Source organism: Dendrobates tinctorius, unplaced genomic scaffold (assembly GCF_039654945.1).
Source record: "Dendrobates tinctorius isolate UK_male_01 unplaced genomic scaffold, ASM3965494v1 ptg000115l, whole genome shotgun sequence".
Classification (NCBI taxonomy): Eukaryota; Metazoa; Chordata; class Amphibia; order Anura; family Dendrobatidae; genus Dendrobates; species Dendrobates tinctorius.
This window is the reverse complement of record NW_027361783.1, coordinates 18,430,455-18,452,629: the sequence shown is the minus strand read 5'-3', so window position 1 is coordinate 18,452,629 and position 22,175 is coordinate 18,430,455. Positions and strand designations below refer to the sequence as shown.

The 22,175-nt window shown below is 44.6% G+C and overlaps 1 protein-coding gene across 1 annotated transcript in view; it reads left to right on the top strand.

The window, feature by feature from the left end:
* Nucleotides 1-22,175, top strand: part of LOC141101163 (cadherin-7) — a 463,705-nt gene that overhangs the window by 307,699 nt on the left and 133,831 nt on the right. The window lies entirely within an intron of this gene.

Here is a 22,175-nt window from a genome sequence, read left to right as displayed (position 1 = left end):
TACAGTGTATATTACACTTACTATTTGATATTAATTGATACCATTTACTGGGTAACTGAAAAACATCGAGACTATGTAACAAGATAGGTGTCTTCCCCAAATGCAAAGGCTGTAGATATTTGAAAACACACACACAAAAAAAAGAAAAAATGGAAGGGTAAAGCTGACAGCTCTTTGAGATGAGATCTGAATGTGTTTGTGATGATGCATAGCTACAGTGCTGCTGTAGTTCTACAGTATTTGCATGAGATCAGAGAGGAGAAGAGGTCACATTCTTTTCTTCCCTGCATGATTTTTCCTGCTTATAATTTGGTCAACTTCATGCAGGGGAAGAAGTACACACCCCATAGACTAATCTTTGGTAACACCAAGTTGAACTATAGCATAAATTATTACCTAAACTTTACAAGCCAATATCTCTGCAGTTAAAAAAAAGTTAAAAGTGCTCTTTATTAACAAGCTATTGATCACATATATTGTATATTTGCTAATGATTTATAGTCTTCCACACTCCAGCACAAATGTCTGCACAAGCAGTGAAGTAAAAGAAATGTAGTGAATGTAGAAAAGAGAAGCTGGCAGATTAAAGATCAGTATAACTCCTGAATAATACAAACAATCTAGACAGTCAGAATTAGCAACATATAACACAATGTTCTCATGTAGCTGCTTACACAAATGTATGACATCTGCAATTCTGACATGAGTGCAGGAAACTGAGAATATAAAAAAATGCCATACTTCTGCTCTATTCTTCCTTAATAACTGGCATAAGTCAATGATTGTGTTGCTGGCAGTCTAAACATTAGAAAAGTACTCTACTTGAGTTTCTAACGGGATGCTAAAATCAAAAAGTCACATACCTTTTAATAAAATTTTTTGTTACATGATTTTTTTCTAATATTCTGCAATGCATTTTTTTTAAATCAATATTTTTATTACAGTATAAAAAATTGGTAATCTTTCAATTATCACATGGGCTTCAGGGGACATTGTAGATTTCTTTTAGAAAGAGATTTCAGCAAAGTTTCTGAAGAATTGTTTATACAGACCAACTGGCAGCATGATAGGACCATGGATCACTAAAGTTTTACCTATTAGCGGTCATTTGAATGCCTGTTTACACAGGCAAACCAATGTAAACGATGCACACTGAGTGATCTATGCCGTTCTCAGCAGTGCAAGACCTGTTTACATGGGATGATGCACCTCTGAGAATCTTTTATGCAGCATAAAAGATAATTCACCAAAATAAACAAGAGTTTTGCAATCACATTGCAAGATAATCGTTACACAAGCATTAGTGCCTCCTAATCATCGAAGGTTGGATTACAATGAAAAGTACCACATCAATACACAGCTGATATTAAAGTATCCACCATTCACAATATATGACTTCATTGACCATTGCAAACTTCAAATGGAATTGGAGATGGGTTGGCATTAGCAGAGGACCTTACATGCTCTGAAGAATTTTAATCCATAACTGCATAATGTGTTACTAATGATAATGTTTGAGTCTGTGGTCCCAGATCTCTACAGGTCATTGACCATATCGTCTTGTGTAGTTCTGGGTTGATTCCTGACCTTTCTCAGAATGATCCTTACACCACGAGGCGAGATCTTGCATGGAGCCACAAACCGAGGTTAATTGACAGTCATGTTGTGTTTCTTCCATTTTCAAATAATTGTGCCAATAGTTGTTACCTTCTCACCAAGCTGTTTGCCTATTGCCCTGTAGCCCACCCCAGCCTTGTGCAAGTTTACAATTTTGTCCCTGTGTCCTTGCACAGCTCTTTGGTTTTGGCCATGGTAGGAGGTTAGAGACTGAGGTGTGGACAGCTGGCTTTCATACAGGTCACAAGTTCAAACAGGTGCAATTAATACAAGTTCTGAGGGCAGAGTAGGAGAGCTAATTAAAGAAAAACTAACAAGTCTGTGAGAACTAGAATTCCTGCTGGTTTGCAGGTGATAACATTTTTAGTTAATGCAATAAAATGCAATTTGATTATGTAAAAATCAAACGGCGCAATTTTCTGGTTTTTATTTTTTGCTTTTGTCTCTCACAGTTGAAGTGTACGTACGATAAAAATTACAGACCTCTCCATTCTTTGTAGATGGAAAAACGTGCAAAATCTCATCGCATTAAATACTTATTTTCCCACTGTACATAAGCATGCAGATAATAGAAAACTGAATAAAATTATACCTTGAAATCTGTGATCTGATGTATTAGTACAGAGAAATCAAAATGTTCTTATATGTAAATGAGCTGTTAAGATCTAGAAATGACTAACACATTTCTCTCATAATCTCACAGAGCTTTGCAGTGAGATCAAAACTAACACAGTATAGCATAAGTGATCTTTGTCTCATTACACACATTTGCAGCAGCTCTTGTCATCTCATAGTGTTGGCAGCTCTGATGCAAAGCCATCTCCTGGTGTGCTGGCCCCAGCTGCCAAATTATCCCAAACCAGCTCCCACAATCCCTCTCTCCTGACCCTGTAGTGTGGCCTATATATGTAGTATTTCCTAAGGGGAAGCATGCAGTGTGGGGTGCAGATGCAGTGTGGGGTGCAGCACGCAAGCATCCCATAAGCAAAGCATCACAGAAGCTAAGCATCACAGAAGCTAAGCATCAAGAAAACAGCAGTTATCCATGGCAGTTAATTAGGGCAGGAGTCAGGTAACCCACATTTTGCTTTCCACTTTAACCATGTGCTTTATTTCTATCCTCCTGTGCTCCCTTGCCATCCACATTCATCACCCCATCCCCCTCCTTCATGACTCATACACATCAGCCCCTCTATACTTTCCTCTCCCAAGTACAGCTCCCATGCATTCCTCACCTTCCTGAGGAACCTCAGCCCATCTTGCCCAAACACATCGCAGAAAAAAATACAATTCCAACAGCTATTTGCTCTTTATCTACCTACTCCTACTGATTTCAGGGGACATCTCCCCCAACCCTGGTCCACCATCCCCCAACCTCAACCCGTACCCTACCTCATATCGAAACCATAATAATCTTATTAATATTACTTGCACTCCCTCATTTCCATCTTTTAATTTTGCCCTCTGGAATCCACGTTCTGTTTGTAACAAGCTTCCTTTCCTGCACAACTACTTTCTGAACAACTCTCTTAATCTGTTGGCCCTCACTGAAACCTTGTTTCAGGATTCTGACACTGTCTCTCCTGCTGCCATTTCCAATGGCGGCTTACAATTCTCTCATTCTCTGAGACCCACAAACAGACATGTGTTATGAATGAGTCACCGTAGGAGGCAAAAACAGAAATGCTAGCTAAGTCCAGAAAACCAGAGAAGTTGGCAGCTATCGGATTGCAGACCCCTGAACCTATCAAAACAACTAACAGTAGCCGTGGGGGGTTCCTACGATGCCCTAGACCCCTCGATCACAGCCAGAGGACTATATAGCCTAAAGACAGAAAGGGAAATCTAAACTGCCCCAGAGCAGACCCCAAAGCAAAAGGCAGCCCCCAACATATAATGACGGTGAAGCAAGAAGAAAGAACACTAACACAGACAGAAAGATAGACTGAGCAAAGACGGGGCCCAAGCTAACTAGATAGGAAAGGACAGGAAGGCTGCTGTCTGCAATCCGTGAAAAACCCTATGAAAATAAGAGCCAACAAACTGACAGTGAAAAAGGCTCTGAAAACGCTAGGCTTCAAAAAGCTATGTCAGTACTCAGGAATATTCTGAAGACAGAGCAATCGGCAAAAGGAGATTCAGCTCACCCCAGCAGGGAATGGCAGAATCCAGAAAAGCAAGGCAAACAAAAACAAAACACAAATGCTAACAGACAAAGCAGAAAACTTAGCTTTAGAGGAGCAGGAATCAGACTGCTCTCCTAGAAGTCCACAGAGAAATCACCCGCAGGGCAGAAGGGCGTCGGCAGCCTTATATCCAGTCCGTGACTCCACTCAGCCAGTCATCATCATCAGGCTCAGGTGCCTGATAATCAAGCTCATTACCTTCCTTTAACAGAATAGGGAGTTCACCAGACCTCAGTGACGAAGGGGAAAATGAACTCACAACAGTACCTCCCCCTTGAGGAGGGGTCACCGAACCCTCAACCATGCCACCAGGGTGATCAGGGTGAGCCCGATGAAAGGCACGCACCAATCTTTTGGCATGAATATCAGAGGCAGAGACCCAGGAATTATCCTCCTGACCATAACCCTTCCACTTAACCAAATACTGGAGTCTCCGTCTAGCCAGACGGGAATCCAGTATTTTCTCTACCTCATATTCCATGTTACCTTCAACCAATACAGGGTCCGGTGGTGCCACCCCAGGAACAACTGGTTCAACAAACCTCTTCAACAAGGACTTATGGAACACATTATGGATCTTAAATGTGACAGGAAGAGCCAAACGAAAAGAGACCGGATTAATAATCTCCAAAATCTTGTAAGGTCCAATAAATCTAGGATTAAACTTAGGAGAAGCCACCTTCATAGCAATATTTTTTGATGATAACCACACCATATCACCAATCTTAAACTGGGGACCAATGGTCCTATGTCGATTGGAAAACCGCTGGGCCTTTTCCTGGGAGAGAGATAACTTATCCACCACTTGGTCCCAGATCTGGTGCATTCTCTCCACCACAGTGTCAACACCTGGGCAGGCAGAAGGCTCCACCTGCCCTGAGGAAAATCGAGGATGAAACCCAAAGTTACACAAAAAAGGTGACATCAAAGTGGCAGAACTAGCTCTATTATTTAAAGCAAATTCGACAACGGCAAAAATGAAACCCAATCATCCTGATCAGCGGAAACAAAAACATCTCAAATACGACTCCAAGGTCTGGTTTGTTCTCTCTGTCTGCCCATTGGTCTGAGGGTGAAAAGCAGAGGAGAAGGACAACTGAATTCCCAGCTTGGAACAGAAAGTCCTCCAAAATCTAGACACAAACTGAACTCCTCTGTCAGATACAATGTTCTCAGGAATCCCGTGCAAGCGAACCACCTGTTGCAAAAACAGGGGCACCAACTCAGAGGAAGACGGCAACTTAGGGAGTGGTACAAGATGAACCATCTTAGAGAACCTATCACAAATCACCCAAATAACAGTCATTCTTTGAGAGACCGGCATATCAGAGATGAAATCCATAGAAATATGGGTCCATGGCCTCCTGGGGACCAGCAAAGGCATCAACAACCCACTAGAGCGAGAACAAGATTTAGACCAGGAGCAAGTCCCACATGACTGCACAAAATTCCTGACATCATGAGACAAGGTGGGCCACCAAAAAGAGTGACTCTCCAGATCTCTAGTACCAAAAATACCTGGATGACCAGCCAATGCAGAGCAATGAACTTCAGACATCACTCTCTTCTTCCACTGGTCAGGAACATACAACTTTCCACTGGGACAATGCTCAGGCTTGTCCTCCTGGAACTCTTGCAGAGCAAGTCTCAAATCGGGCGAGATGGCAGAAAGAACTACCCCTTCGCCTAAGATGGTAGCAGGCTTGGTCACCACAGGAGAATCAGCAAAGAAGCTCCTAGAGAGGGCGTCTGCCTTGACATTCTTAGTTCCAGAAAGAAAAGAGACCACAAAATCAAAACGTGTAAAAAACAAGGCCCACCTAACCTGTCTAGGGTTCAAGCGTATAGCCGACTCCAGGTAAATCAAATTCTTGTGGTCAGTGAGGACCACAACTTGATGTTTAGCTCCCTACAACCAATGTTTCCACTCCTCAAATGCCCATTTCATGGCCAACAGTTCCCGATTCCCCACATCATAGTTACGTTCAGATGGAGAGAACTTTCGGGAAAAGAAAGCACAGGGATTCATTTTAGATGTTACAGGATCCTTTTGGGACAAAACAGCTCCTGCACCAATCTCAGAAGCATCCACCTCTACCTGGAACGGGAGTGAGACATCAGGTTGCCGCAAAACCGAGGCGGAGATAAATCTTCGCTTCAGCTCCTGAAAGGAAGCAACAGCCTCCGGAGACCAATTCAACACATCAGCACCCTTCTTAGTCAGATCAGTCAATGGCTTGGCAATACTAGAAAATTTTGCTATAAATTTCCGATAAAAATTAGCAAAACCCAAAAACTTCTGGAGGGCCTTCAAAGAAGTGGGCTGAACCCAATCATAGATGGCCTGTACCTTGGCCGGGTCCATTTCAATAGTTGATGGAGACAAAATAAATCCCAAAAATGAATTCCTCTGTACTCCAAAAAGGCATTTCGATCCTTTGACATACAGGGAATTCTCCCTCAAGATCCGGAACACAGTCCGAACATGTTCCACATGAGAATCCCAATCCTTGGAGAAGATCAAAATATCATCCAGATAGATAATCAAAAATCTATCGACAAAGTCTCGGAAAATATCGTTCATGAAGCACTGCAAGACCGAAGGGGCATTAGTGAGCCCAAAAGGCATCACCAGGTACTCAAAATGTCCCTCCAGAGTATTAAACACCGTCTTCCATTCATCCCCCTGCTTAATGCGGATAAGATTATACGCCCCCCTGAGGTCAAGCTTGGTAAACCAGCAAGCACCTCTAACTCTAGAGAATAGATCCGAAATCAGGGGTAACGGATACTGATATTTAATAGTAATTTTGTTGAGGGCACGATAATCAATACAAGGCCTTAAAGAACCATCCTTTTTGGCCACAAAAAAAAAACCGGCACCTAAGGGTGAAGAGGATGGTCTAATATGACCCTTCTCCAACGCCTCCTTAATATAGGATCGCATAGCCTCATGCTCGGGTACAGATAAATTGAAGAGCCGAACCTTGGGAAATTTACACCCCGGGCTCAGTTCAATTGCACAGTCATAACTCCTATGAGGAGGCAAAGATGCAGACTCATTCTCACTAAATACATCATAAAAGTCCGCCAAATAGTCAGGAACATCATGCGACTGAGGAGAGGTGGAAAAAACCGGAGCCTCACTAAAGGCACACCGACAACCCCAACTCACCACAGACACAGATTTCCAATCCAAAACTGGATTATGAATTTGCATCCAGGGAACCCCAGAACAACGGCATCATGCAGACCATGCAACACCAAAAATCTGCAATTTTCTTGATGGTCTGGGGCGACCCGCATGACCACCTGGGTCCAAAACTGAGGTTTATTTTTCGCCAAAGGAGTAGCATCAATCCCCCTCAAAGGGATAGGCGTCTGCAGAGGTGTCATCGGAAATCCACAACATTTAGCAAAATCCAAGTCCATTAGGTTTAGCGCTGCTCCTGAATCCACAAAAGCCTTGGCGGAAAATGTGGACAGGGAGCAGATCAGAGTAATAGCCAGAAGAAACTTAGGTTGAACACCACCAACAGAAAACGTGTGTGCAAAGCGTTTCTCTCGTTTAGGACAAACAGAAATAATATGCGAGGCAGCTCCACAGAAAAAACACAGCTTATTACGCCTTCTGAACTCCTGACATTGCGCCCTAGACAAAACTCTATCACATTGCATAGGTTCAGACGTCTGTTTAACCGGTGGCAACACCTCTCGTGCAATCCTGCGTTCACGTAAACGCCGATCAACCTGAATGGCTAATGACATAGAATCGTCCAGACCAGAGGGAACAGGGAATCCCACCATAGTATCTTTTACGGCTTCTGGCAAACCCTTCCGAAAGAGAGCAGCCAAGGCATTATCATTCCAGGTAGTAAGGACCGCCCACTTTCGGAACTTTTGACAGTACAACTCTGCGGAACCTCGACCCTGGTTCAATGCCAACAGGGTCTTTTCAGCCTGATCAATAGCATTAGGTTCGTCATACAACAACCCAAAGGCTTGAAAGAATGCGTTCACATTAGTCAGAATAGGATTATCTGATTTCAAAGAAAACGCCCAATCCTGGGGATCGCCATGCAGCAAAGAGATGACAATTTTAACCTGCTGCGCGGAGCTCCCTGACGAGTTAGGCTTCAAGGCAAAAAATAATTTACAATTATTTTTGAAACTCAAAAATTTAGATCGATCCCCAAAAAATACATCAGGTGTAGGGATCTTTGGTTCAACAGCATGCGAATGAGCAAGGTAGGCGGAAATTCCCCGCACTTCCGCAGCGAGCTGCTCCACATGATCAGACAATTGCTTTATCTCCATTGAGAGAAAAAAAAATTCCCCCTACGGCCTCAGAGATATAGAGGAAAGAATATACACACTCTTTTTTTTTTAAAACACAATTCTTTCCTGCTATTGAGTACCCTAGGATCTGCGGTATGGCGGGTGATTCTGTTATGAATGAGTCACCGTAGGAGGCAAAAACAGAAATGCTAGCTAAGTCCAGAAAACCAGAGAAGTTGGCAGCTATCGGATTGCAGACCCCTGAACCTATCAACACAACTAGCAGTAGCCGTGGGGGGTTCCTACGATGCCCTAGACCCCTCGATCACAGCCAGAGGACTATATAGCCTAAAGACAGAAAGGGAAATCTAAACTGCTCCAGAGCAGACCCCAAAGCAAAAGGCAGCCCCCAACATATAATGACGGTGAAGCAAGAAGAAAGAACACTAACACAGACAGAAAAATAGACTGAGCAAAGACGGGGCCCAAGCTAACTAGATAGGAAAGGACAGGAAGGCTGCTGTCTGCAATCCGTGAAAAACCCTATGAAAATAAGAGCCAACAAACTGACAGTGAAAAAGGCCCTGAAGACGCTAGGCTTCAAAAAGCTATGTCAGTACTCAGGAATATTCTGAAGACAGAGCAACCGGCAAAAGGAGATTCAGCTCACCCCAGCAGGGAATGGCAGAATCCAGAAAAGCAAGGCAAACAAAAACAAAACACAAATGCTAACAGGCAAAGCAGAAAACTTAGCTTTAGAGGAGCAGGAATCAGACTGGTCTCCTAGAAGTCCACAGAGAAATCACCCGCAGGGCAGAACGGCGTCGGCAGCCTTATATCCAGTCCGTGACTCCACTCAGCCAGTCATCATCATCAGGCTCAGGTGCCTGATAATCAGGCTCATTACCTTCCTTTAACAGAATAGGGAGTTCACCAGACCTCAGTGACGAAGGGGAAAATGAACTCACAACAGACATGGTGGTGAAGTCGGCATATTCCTGTCCCCACAATCAGGGGTGGATTAAGGGTAGCCAGGGCCCGGGGCAGTTCAGACTCTGTGGGCCCCCCTCGTCACGTGACGGGGTCACGAATCGTAGAGCCACACTCTACATAGAGAATAATGGGGCCTCCAGCACCGACCTCCACCCGCAGAGCCACACTCTACATAGAGAATAATGGAGCCTCCAGCACCGACCTCCACCCGCAGGGCCGCACTCCACATAGAGAATAATGGGGCCTCCGGCACCGACCTCCACCCGCAGAGCCGCACTTCACATAGAGAATAATGGAGCCTCCAGCACCGACCTCCACCCGCAGAGCCACACTCCACATAGAGAATAATGGAGCCTCCAGCACCGACCTCCACCCGCAGAGCCACACTCCACATAGAGAATAATGGGGCCTCCGGCACCGATCTCCACCCGCAGAGCCGCACTCCACAAAGAGAATAATGGGGCCTCCAGCACCGACCTCCACCCGCAGAGCCGCACTCCACATAGGGAATAATGGAGCCTCCGGCACCGACCTCCACCCCCAGAGCCGCACTCCACATAGAGAATAATGGAGCCTCCGGCACCGACCTCCACCCGCACTCCACATAGAGAATAATGGAGCCTCCGGCACCGACCTCCACCCGCACTCCACATAGAGAATAATGGGGCCTCCAGCACCGACCTCCACCCGCAGAGCCACACTCCACATAGAGGATAATGGGGCCTCCAGCACCGACCTCCACCCGCAGAGCCACACTCCACATAGAGGATAATGGGGCCTCCAGCACCGACCTCCACCCGCAGAGCCGCACTCCACATAGAGAATAATGCAGCCTCCAGCACCGACCTCCACCCGCAGAGCCACACTCCACATAGAGAATAATGGGGCCTCCAGCACCGACCTCCACCCGCAGAGCCGCACTCCACATACATGGCTGCTCTCAGTGCTCGGTGCTGTGCGCACAGGACCTGTGATGAGGTCACAGGAGGGGAGGAGACAGGGGTCACATGATCGGGGGCCCTGACACCTTACCTCCTGTGATCTCATCACAAGCCTTTGCGCGCTACCAGCAGCATCAGCGTTCACGCTACTTGCAGATGCTGCTGGTAGCAGAGCACATAATGCCGCCCCCACAGTCACTCACTTTTAGGTGGGGAGAAGATGGAGTGCCATTGCAGCAGCCAGCAGGAATGTGGTGGGGGCCCCCTTAGAAGCTCTTGTGGTGGGGGCCCCGGGGCTGAAGCCCCGCCTGCCCTGCCTTTAATCCGGCCCTGCGCGGTGGCGGATTATAATGGGGCAATTTACTGGCCTGGGCTGTGGGCCCCTTAACCCCACTGGGCCCGGGGCAATTGCCCAAATTGACCTCGTTATAATCCGCCACTGCCCACAATGCACTTTCCAGGTGATTCCCCCAGTTCCATCACTCATATTCCCTTCTTTTGAGGTCCACACCATCAAGCTCTTCCATACCCTCTCCCTGAGAGTATCGGTCAGATACTGGCCCCCAGGCTCACCCACCCACTTCCTTGACCACTTTTCAGCCTGGCTGCCGCACTTCATGTCCTCAGAACTACCAACTCTTATCCTGGGAGACTTCAACATCCCAGTAGCAGCCCGACTTCCACATCTGCATCCCAGCTTCTATCACTAACCACCTATCTAGGCCTCTCGCAGCTTTCAACCTCTGAGACACAGAAGGACGGTAACACCCTTGATCTGGTCTTTGTCCGACTCTGTTCAATCTCCCACCTAAATAACTCACCGCTTCCACTCTGACCACAGCATTCTCTCCATCACACTCACAAATCCTCGCCCACCCCAGCTCATTTCTACCTACCACACAGTCAGAAGTCTACAAGCCATTAACCCTCAGACACTTTCAGACTCCCTACACTCATCACTGTCCCCAATCTCCTCTTTTTCCTGTCCTGATCTGGCTGTGCATCACTACAGTGACACTCTTAGAAGCACCCTTGACCAAGTAGCTCCCCTCACCCTCAAAACCTCCAAGGACAGAGTAAAGCAGCCCTGGCTCACATCGCAGACTCAACTTCCCAGCGATGCTCTAGGAGTGCTGAACGCCTATGGAGAAAAACCTGCACACCAGAAGACTTCATCCACTTCAAATTTATGTTAAGAACCTATAACGCTACCCTTCACCTCACCAAACAGACCTTCTTCACCACAATTATCTCCTCACTAGCCAACAACCCCAAGAAACTTTTTGACACCTTTCACTCCCTCCTCAGGCCAAAAGTACAAGCCCCTATCACAGACATTTGTGCTGATGACCTGGCTTCCCATTTTACAGAAAAAATAGATAATATCCATCAGGAAATCTGCTCCCAACCACCAAGTACTGTGACTCCCATCCCTTCCTGCATCTCCCCTGGCTCACTCTCCACATTTGATCCCATCACAGAAGAAGAAGTCTCCAGACTCCTCTCTTCCTCTCGTCTGACCACATGCACTACCGACCCCATTCCCTCACATCTCCTCCAGTCTCTATCTCCAGTCATCACAACTCACCTAACTGCAATCTTTAATCTCTCCCTCTCCTTGGGCATTTTCCCATGCTCCTTAAAACACGCCATCATTACTCCATTACTAAAGAAACCCGCTCTCAACCCATCCTGCACAGACAACTGCAGACCAGTCTCCAATCTGCCCTTCATCTCTAAACTTTTGGAGCACCTAGTTTACTCCCGCCTTACCTGTTACCTCTCCACTCACTCCCTTCATGACCCTTCACAGTCAAGCTTCCGCCCCCTACATTTGACTGAAATTGCATTCATCAAAGTGACCAATGACCTTCTGACAGCAAAACATAACAGTGACCACACTCTGCTCATTCTTCTCAACCTATCTGCAGCTTTTGACATTGTTGACCACCATCTCCTACTCTCTAGGCTCCAGTCACTAGGTTTTAAGGACAGTGCTCTCTCCTGGTTCTATTCCTATCTTTCTGACCACTCCTTCAGTGTTTTGTTCTCTGGCTCCACGTCAACTCCTCTTCCTCTTGCCGTCGGGGTACCTCGGGGTTCAGTCCTTGGCCCCCTTCTCTTCTCTCTCTACACAGCCCCAATTGGACAGACCATCAGCAGATTTGGCTTTCAGTATCATCTTTATGCTGATGACACACAACTATATACGTCATTCCCCGACCTTACCCTGCTGTACTACAGAACGCCAGTGACTGTCCGCAGTCTCCAACATCATGTCTGCTCTCTATCTGAAACTCAACCTCTCCAAAACTGAACTTCTGCCCCCAGCCATCTACTAATCTCCCTAAATCTGACATTTACCTCTCTGTGGGTGGCACCACAATAACACCCCGACAGCATGTGCGCTGTCTGGGTGTTATGCTTGACACCAATCTCTCCTTCACATCCCATATACAATCTCTTGCCCGCTCTTGCCACTTACACTTAAAGAACATCTCTAAAATCTGCCCTTTTCTCACCATGGAAACAACAAAAACCATCACTGTACCATTGATCCACTCCCGCCTAGAATACTGCAATGCTCTATTAATTGTCCTCCCTGTTACTCGACTATCCCCTCTCCAGTCCATACATAATGCAGCAGCCAGGGACATCTATCTGGCTAATTGGTATTCGGACACGTCCACTCTTCGCTAGTCCTTACATTGGCTGCCCATTCATTATAGGATCCAATTCAAAGTACTTGTTCTCACCCACAAAGCTCTCCACAGTGCAGCACCCCCCTACATCTCCTCCCTCATTTCTGTCTATCGGCCTAACCGACCGCTGTGCTCTGCAAACGACTTTCGACTAACCTCTGCACTAATCCATACCGCCCACTCCCGACTCCAAGACTTCTCCCGTGCTGCGCCAATCCTCTGGAATGCGCTACCCCAAAAAATTAGGACTATCCACAATTTGCATAGTTTCAGGGGCTCCCTCAAAATACATTTGTACAGAGCCGCCTATCACGTTCACTAATCAAAGTCATTCTATGTGTAAGTGTGCATGTGCAGCCCATTTACTATCTCCATCCATCCCTCACTCCCTCAAGATGGCTGGACCATCATTGTAAATACACCATGGTAAATACACACCTGTACTTTGTATCTCCCCCACCTCATTGTAGATTGTAAGCTTTCGCGAGCAGGGTTGTCTTTGAAACTGTTAAACTGTAAAGCGCTGCGAAAAATGTTGGCGCTATATAAATAAAGATTATTATTATTAAAGCTGTGCCTGAATATACAGTGGCTATTATTCAGTGCAGCAGGGTTTAACCTTTTCACATTACAAACAAAATAAGCACATTTGCATTTGACTTGTCAAAATGCTGCCAACTCTGCTGTACTGCCTTCCTCCACACTGGATATCTGCGAGAATGAAGCTGAAGCATTGGGAGAGGACAACTGCAAATGTTTTTTTACAATTAGACAAAGTTCACTTCTGCTGTACTGCATTAGCTCTAGTACTGTATTAGTTAAGATTTCATTGCAGAGTTGTGTGTTGTTATGTTAGCAGATTGTCAATCATTACATGTCTCACACTGGTAATGCGCTCTTTCATTTAAAATAAGCTCTGCAGACAGATTTTTATGCAGATTAGTGTCTAGCCATATATCTTAACAGCTAATTTTAATTAAGAAACATGTGTATTTCTCTGAAGCTAGTCATCAGATAGCAGATATCAAGGTACCATTTTATTCAGCCTTCTATTACCTGCATGCCCATTTAGACAGTTTAGGAGGGCTCATCGTGCTAACAGATTACCATATATACTCGTATATAAGCCGAGATTTTCAGCCCATATTTTTGGGCTGAAAGTCCCCCTCTCGGCTTATACGCGAGTCATATACGGGGGGATCGGTGGGGGAGGGAGAGCGGGGATGCCAGAGATCATATTCACCTCTTTCTGGCTCGTCTCTGCAGCCCCCCTGCTTGTTCCATGTTCTCGGCGCCCCTGCTCTTCCTGCTTCAGCGGTCACGTGGTACCGCTCATTAAAGTCATGAATATGCACATATACATGAATTTAATGAGCGGTACCATGTGACCTCTGAAGCAGGAAGAGCAGCGGCGCCGAGAACATGGAACAAGCAGGGGGCTGCACTGCAGAGACGAGCACCAGGAGGGGTGAGTATGAACGGGGGAGTCATATTCACCTGTCCCCATTCCACCACTGCTCTGCTGTCTTGCGTCCTCTGCAGTGACATTCAGGTCAGAGGGTGCAATAACATAGTTATTACGCACCCTCTGCCTGAACAGTCTCTGCAGAGCTCGCAATGCTGATGAGCAGCGGGCAGCGATGGAGGTGAGTACACAGTTTTTTTTGTAACGGAGGCAGCGGCAGCAACATGATAGGGCCACTCACTGTCCTCATTATCTGGGGCCACTCATTGTGCAGCATTATCTGGGGCCACTCACTGTCCTCATTATCTGGGGCCACTCACGGTCCTCATTATCTGGGGCCACTCACTGTGCAACATAACTGGGGCCACTCACTGTGCAGCATTATCTGGGGCCACTCACTGTGCAGCAAAACTGGGTCCACTCACTGTGCAGCATTATCTGGGGCCACTCACTCTCCTCATTATATGGGGCCACTCACTGTGCAGCAAAACTGGAGCCACTCACTGTGCAGCATTATCTGGGGCCACTCACTGTGCAGCATTATCTGGGGCCACACACTGTGCAGCATTATCTGGGGCCACTCACTGTGCAGCATTATCTGGGGCCACACACTATGCAGCATTATCTGGGGCCACACACTGTGCAGCATTATCTGGGGCCACACACTGTGCAGCATTATCTGAGGCCACTCACTGTCCTCATTATCTGGGGCCACTTACTGTGCAGCATTATCTGGGGCCACTCACTGTGCAGCAAAACTGGGGCCACTCACTGTGCAGCAATATCTGGGGCCACTCACAGGACAGCATAACTGGGGCCAGTCACTGTGCAGCATTATCTGGGGCCACTCACTGTGCAGCATTATCTGGGGCCACTCACTGTGCAGCAAAACTGGGGCCACTCACTGTTCAGCATTAGCTGGGGCCACTCACTGTGCAGCATTATCTGGGGCCACTCACTGTCCTCATTATCTGGGGCCACTCACTGTCCTCATTATCTGGGGACACTCACTGTGCAGCATTATCTGGGGCCACTCACTGCAACATTATCTGGGGCCACACACTGTGCAGCATTATCTGGGGCCACTCACTCTGTAGCATTATCTGGGGCCACTCACTGTGCAGCATTATCTGGGGCCACTCACTGTGCAGAAAAACTGGGACCACTCACTGTGTAGGATTATCTGGGGCCACTTACTGTGCAGCATAACTGGGGCCACTCACTGTGCACCCTAGGCTTATATGCGAGTCAATAAGTTATCCCAGTTTTTTGTGACAAAATTAGGGGGGTCGGGTTATACGCGGGTCAGCTTATACACGAGTATATAAGGTAATTTCAAATGCAAAAGATATGTACATCCGGTGCCTTCCCTTCTGCTTTTAAACATGCCACAATTACGCCTATCCTTAAAAAGCCAACCCTTGACCCAACCACTATGTCCAGCTATCGCCCAATATCACTGCTCCCATTCGCTTCCAAACTCCTGGAGCTGCATGTCCACGCTGAACTTTCCTCCCACCTCTCATCTAACTTGCTCTTTGACAATCTACAATCTGGTTTCCACCCCATCACTCCACTGAGACAACCCTGACCAAAATTACCAACGACCTACTTACAGCCAAAGCTAATGGACAATACACTATACTCCTGCTTCTAGACCTGTCCTCTGCATTCGACACAGTTGACCACTGCCTCTTGCTACAGATCCTCTCCTCCTTTGGCATCAAAGACCTCGCCCTATACTGGATCTCCTCATACCTTTCAAACTGCACATTCAGCATTTCCCATTCCCACACTACCTCCTCATCCAACCCTCTCTCTATTGGAGTCCCCCAAGGCTCTGTTTTAGAACCCCTACTCTTTTCAATTTATACCCTTGGCCTGGGTCAACTTAAATACCCATGGATTCCAGTACCACCTTTATGCTGACGACACTCAGATCTACCTCTCTGGCCCAGATGTCACCTCTCTGCTGTCCAGAATCCCGGAGTGTCTATCAGCCATATCCTCCTTTTCTTCTCGCTTCCTGAAGCTCAATGTGGACAAATCTGAACTCATCATCTTTCCTCCATCTCACAGATCTTCCTTACCTGACCTATCTATCACAATTAATGACATCACGCTTTCCCCAGTACCAGAAGTCCGCTGCCTTGGAGTAACCCTTGACTCTGCCCTGTCCTTCAAACCACACATCCAGGCTCTTTCTACCTCCTGTCTCCTCCAGCTCAAAAATATTTCCAGAATCTGTCCTTTCCTCAACCCTCAATCTACTAAAATGCTTGAGCACTCCCTCATCATCTCCCGCCTTGACTCCTCCAACATCCTTTTCTGTGGTATCCCTGCTAACACCCTCACACCTCTCCAGTCCATCCTTAACTCTGCTGCCCGACTAATTCATCTCTCTCCTCGCTACTCCTCTGCAAATCTCTTCTCTGGCTTCCATTCCCTCAGCGTATCCAGTTCAAATTACTGATACTGACCTACAAGGCCACCTATAACCTGTCTCCCCCATATGTCTCTAAACTAATCTCCTGATACCTTCCCTCACACAATCTCCGGTCATCCCAAGACCTCCTTCTCTCCTCCACATTTATTCGCTCCTTACCCAATCGCCTCCAAGACTTCTCCCGAATAGCCCCCATCCTCTGGAATTCTTTGCCCCAACATGTCTGACTATCAACCACATTCGGATCCTTTAGACGGAACCTGAGAACCGACCTCTTCAAGAAAGCCTACAGCCTGCAATGACCCCACTACCTCCTCACCACTACCGGATATATCACCTCAACCAACACCAGAACTGCTGCAACCCACCAACCTACTGTCTCCTTCCCCACCATCCTGTAGCATGTAAGCCCGAAAGGGCAGGGTCCTCTCTCCCCTCTGTATCAGTCTGTTATTGTAAGTTTGTTTACTGTAAGTGACATCTGTAATTTATATGTAACCCCTTCTTATGTACAGCACCATGGAATCAATTGTGCTATATAAATAAATAATAATAATAAAAATAATAATAATATTGTCAAAGATAACCATTGTGGCGATGAATGTGTTGTTTCTTGAAACAAAATTAAGTTAAAGTATAAAAATAATCTACTGTAGCTAAACTGAAAATTGCTAGATATCCATTGTATTTTTAATATAAATTGTGATAAGAAAAAATGGCAAAAATGTCTAAAAAATGCTTTTAGCACTTAATCCTGATTTATCACCCTTCCTGACATAAGACGTGATAATATACTGTATCTCATGACAAGTCCCTATGCATGGAGTGGGCAAAGGAGCTAAGCCTTCTCCATATCCTCCATAGCAAACAGATGATGACTGTAATACAATAAAGGAAATAAGTATTTGATCCCTTGCTGATTTTGTAAGTTTGCCCACTGACAAAGACTGGAACAGTCTATAATTTAAGGGTAGGTTAATTTAAACATTGAGATATAGAAAATAAAAATAAAATCCAGAAAATCACATTGTATGAGTTATATAATTGTGTTTGCATTTTGCAGTGAAAATAAGTATTTAATCCCCTATTAACCATTAAGAGATTGGGCTCCTACAGACCAGTTAAATGCACCTAATCAACTTGTTACCTGCATTAAAGACAGCTGTCTTACATATTTACCTTTTTTAGAGACTCATGTTCACAGACTCAATTAATCAGTCATACTCTAAACTCTGCAACATGGGCAAGACCAAAGAGCATTATAAGGATTTCAGGGACAAGATCATAGACCTGCACAAAGCTGGAATGGTCCACAAAACCTTAGGTAAGAAGTGGCGTGAGAAGGAGATTATTAATGAAATAGTAAGAAAATGGAAAAAATACAAAATGACTGTCAATCGACATTAATCTGTTGCACCATGAAAAATCTCATGTTGTGGGGTGTCCTTGATCATGAGGAATGTGAGAGATCAGCCTAAAACTACACAGGGGAGCTTGTTAATGATCTAAAGGCAACTGAGACCACAGTCTCCAAGAAAACAATTGCTAGCACATTACGCCGTAAAGGTTTAAAATCCTGCAGTGCTCACAGGGTCTCCCTGCTCATGAAGGCACATGTGCTGGCCCATCTGAAGGCTGCCAATGAACACCTAGATGATTCTGTGAGTGATTGGTAAAAGGTGCTGTGATCAAATGACACAAAAATTGAGCTTTTTGGCATTAACTCAACTCGCTGTGTTTGTAGGAAGAGAAATGCTGCCTATGACCAAAAAACACCATCCCCACTGTCAAGCATGGGGGTGAAAACATTATGTTTTGAGGTGTTTCTCTGCTAAGGGCACAGGACTACTTTATTGCATAAATGGGAGAATGGATTGAGCTATGTACCGTAAAGTCCTGAGTGACAACCTCCTTTCCTCCACCAGGACATTAAAACGGGTCATGGCTGGGACTTCCAGTGAGACAATGACTCAAAACATACAGATAAGGCAACAAAGGAGTGGCTCAAAAAGAAGCACATTAAGGTCATGGAGTGGCCTAACCAGTGTCCAGACCATAATTCCATAGAAAACTTATGAAGGGAGATGATGCTCTGAGTTGCCAAGCTACAGCCTCAAAATCTTAATGATTTAGAGTTTGTCTGCAAAGAGAGTGGACCAAAATTCCTCCTGACTAGAGTTGAGTGAAACAGGTCTGCCAGATTCATAAGTCGCCGATTTATGGCAAAGTCAGGTTTCGCCGACCGAAACTCGACCACAGCGTGAAGTCGGCCATGCGGTCGGCAAAACGAGCGCCAAAGTCGGATTTCCCAGTATGCTTGCATGTGACTTTTTTCAGCCACCGAGCAAGGATGTACACTGTGGGCAAAGAGATGACATGTGCAGCGTCTGGAAAGAGAGAGTTTTTGCGCACTTTAAAAAAGCGGTCCGGCATGTAGGTGTGTTTACTGTCCTCCACTCCGTGCTGACTTTGCTTCCCCATTGACTTGTATTGGGTTTCGTGTTTCAGTCGGCCCTCCAACTTTCCCCTATAGTCGGCCAATTTTGTTCGACTCGGCTTTTGAGAAAGTCGGGTTTCATGAAACCCGACTCGACCCTAAAAAAGGCAAAGTTGCTCATCTCTACTCCTGACATGTGTGCAAACCTCATCATTAACTACAAAAAATGTCTGACTGCTGTGCTTGCCATCAAATGTTTTGCCACCAGGTATTAAGATTTGTTTGCCAGAGGGATCAAATTCTTATTTCTCACTACAAAATGCAGGTAAATTTATATAATTTATACAACGTGATTTTCTGGATATTATTTTTGATATTCTATCTCTCAATGTTAAAATTAACCTACACTTAAAATTATACATTGTTCATGTCTTCGTCAATGGGCAAATTTACAAAATCAGCAAAGACATATTTTCCGCACTGTACATACCTTACATTTGCCTTTAACTGCCAGACTGGAGTGTGCTGTAGTTTAGCCACTTAAATGATGTCAGTGCAAGTGAAAGTGGTCACTGTCTTCTAACTTTCAACCTTAAGGGAAACCAAGGCCCCCATCCAGCCTTATTGGTTCTATATATACTGCAATGCATTGCTATTTTTGTATGTAGTCAATAAGGAACAATAGTATCTTTAATAACAAGTGTGTAAAGAAATACTAACACTGAAATAGTGAACATAGAATACACTGTGTTCCAAACTATTATGCAAATTGAATTTAAGTGTCATAAAGATGTAATTCTTTGTTTTTCAAATAAACTCATGCATGGTATTGTGTATCAGGGCTCTTTGGATCACTGAAATCAATCTCAAACGCATTGCATTTTGAGTTTTTATTCATTTTGGAGATTATACTGTTATCATTGGAAGGTATCTTCAATAAAATTTGATATATACTCTAACGGGTGATGACTTTTATTAGACTGAATGTCATTTGCACCGACTATTTCAGTAAATCTGAGAAAAATATCATTTGCATAATAATTTGGAACATGGTGTATATGATAATACGTGCAAACTCAGAATAATAATGTAAACCTAAAAAGAATTGAGTTCAAAAGTGTGCCAATGAGAAAAACAACAACACGGTTAAAATTAAAGATATGGCATTTTAAAAACAGAATCACAGTAGGTAAAATGTCATGGCAGAGATGATAAATACAGGCAATAAAGAATAATATGTAATATGCAGTGCTAATATTTTACAATAATGGGAAATAAATGCATAATGATGTGATTGCAAGTCATGGTATAAGTACATGCATATACATAATACACCAAATGGTACAGTAATGACCAAGTGTCAGTGTAACAAGTAATATACATTATTTGGACAGAAACATGTGGATCAGAGCATAAAACACAAAGTGCATAACTTTAATGTTGATTCACAGCCTCAGAAGAGGTTAAAGTGCTTAACGCAAATATTATATAAAAATGATTTTAAGTGCTAAATATGATTATATAAAGTGCAAAAATGGAACCATGTCCGAATGTTCCTGTATCACTGCAATGGTGTCAGCCCCTATATTGTAGTTTATAGTATGCGTCCTTGAACAATTGCAGGTTCCCTTAGGAGATAAAAAAATATCCTTTTTAAAAATATGAAAACAAAGGTAAAAAATAATAATTAACTAATAAGATAACTCAGTAAAGATAAAAAAATTGAAATGCCAAAATAATATATTTTCGGTCACACAACCTGACAAAAAAGAATCAATCAAATGAAAAGCAATGTAGTAATTGTATGTAACCTAAGGGCCCCGTCACACATAGCAATCTCGCTAGCGAGATCGCTGCTGAGTCACAACTTTTGTGACATAACAGCGATCTCACCAGCGAGATCGCTGTGTGTGACAGCGATCAGCGACCGGCCCCCCAGCTGGTATCGCTGATCGCTGCAAGAAACCTCTGGATATTTTTTTCATTGCTGATCTCCTGCTGGCCAGCACGCATCGCTGCGTGTGACAGGTGGGAGACCAGAGATCAGCTGTAAAATAATAAAAAAATAAAAAATATTTTTATTCTCACCTTCCGGCATCCCGCGCAGTCTTCCCACCTCTCTCCACGCTTCCGGTCCCAGTAATCCTTTGCAAGAATGACCGTGAGACTTCGCGATCCCGCGAGAACGGACGTCATCGTAGTAATTCTCACAAAGGATTACTGGGACCAGAGCGTGGAGAGAGGCGGGAATTCTGCGCGGGATGTCGGAAGGTGAGAATAACAATATATTTTATTTTAATTCTATTTTTGACATGAATATGGCATCAGCGCTAACGAACACAGCGATGCCGCGTGCTCGGCATCATTGTGCTAATCGCTGGTGAAGCTGTCTGTTTGACAGCTCACCAGCGATCACATAGCGACTTACCAGCGATCCTGACACGTTGATATCGTTGTCGGGATCGCTGGTAAGTCGCTATGTGTGACTCCAGCTTTAAACAGTCTCAGTAAAAATGTCAGTTCTTGGTGCAAAAGTAAGTCTTCACACAGCTCCTTTAGCCAACAAAATGAAAGACATAGGTTTTTAAAAATGGCGACCCAAGTAAAAATGGATTAATTTTTTTTGAATTTCTGAATTGCTTTTCACTACTGATGTAAAGGAAACCATACAAGTTTGGTATCTCCACAATCATACTTACCTGCAGAATCATATTGCCAGGTCATTTTTTATAGTAAACTGAATGCCACAAAAATAAAACCCAAAGAAACTATTGTTTTTTTATGCTATTTTCCATACTCGTAATTTTCATTTTTTTTGCCATTACATTGAAAAGTAAAATTAATGATGACATTCAAAATTACAACTTGACCTGCAAAAAATAGGCCCTCAAATAGCTATATCAATGACAAAATAAAATATTACACTTGAAAGGAGATGAGAAATGAACTAGAAATAAAATCACCCACTTGGGGTTGAAGAGACCATTTCATGATGACAGTTTTCCTTTAAAATTGTTGTCATCACAACTTTTTTCATTTGCTTTTAAATATCACTAGAGAAATCAAATGTACATATGATAGGCTACAAATAATAAGGTAAACTGTAATTC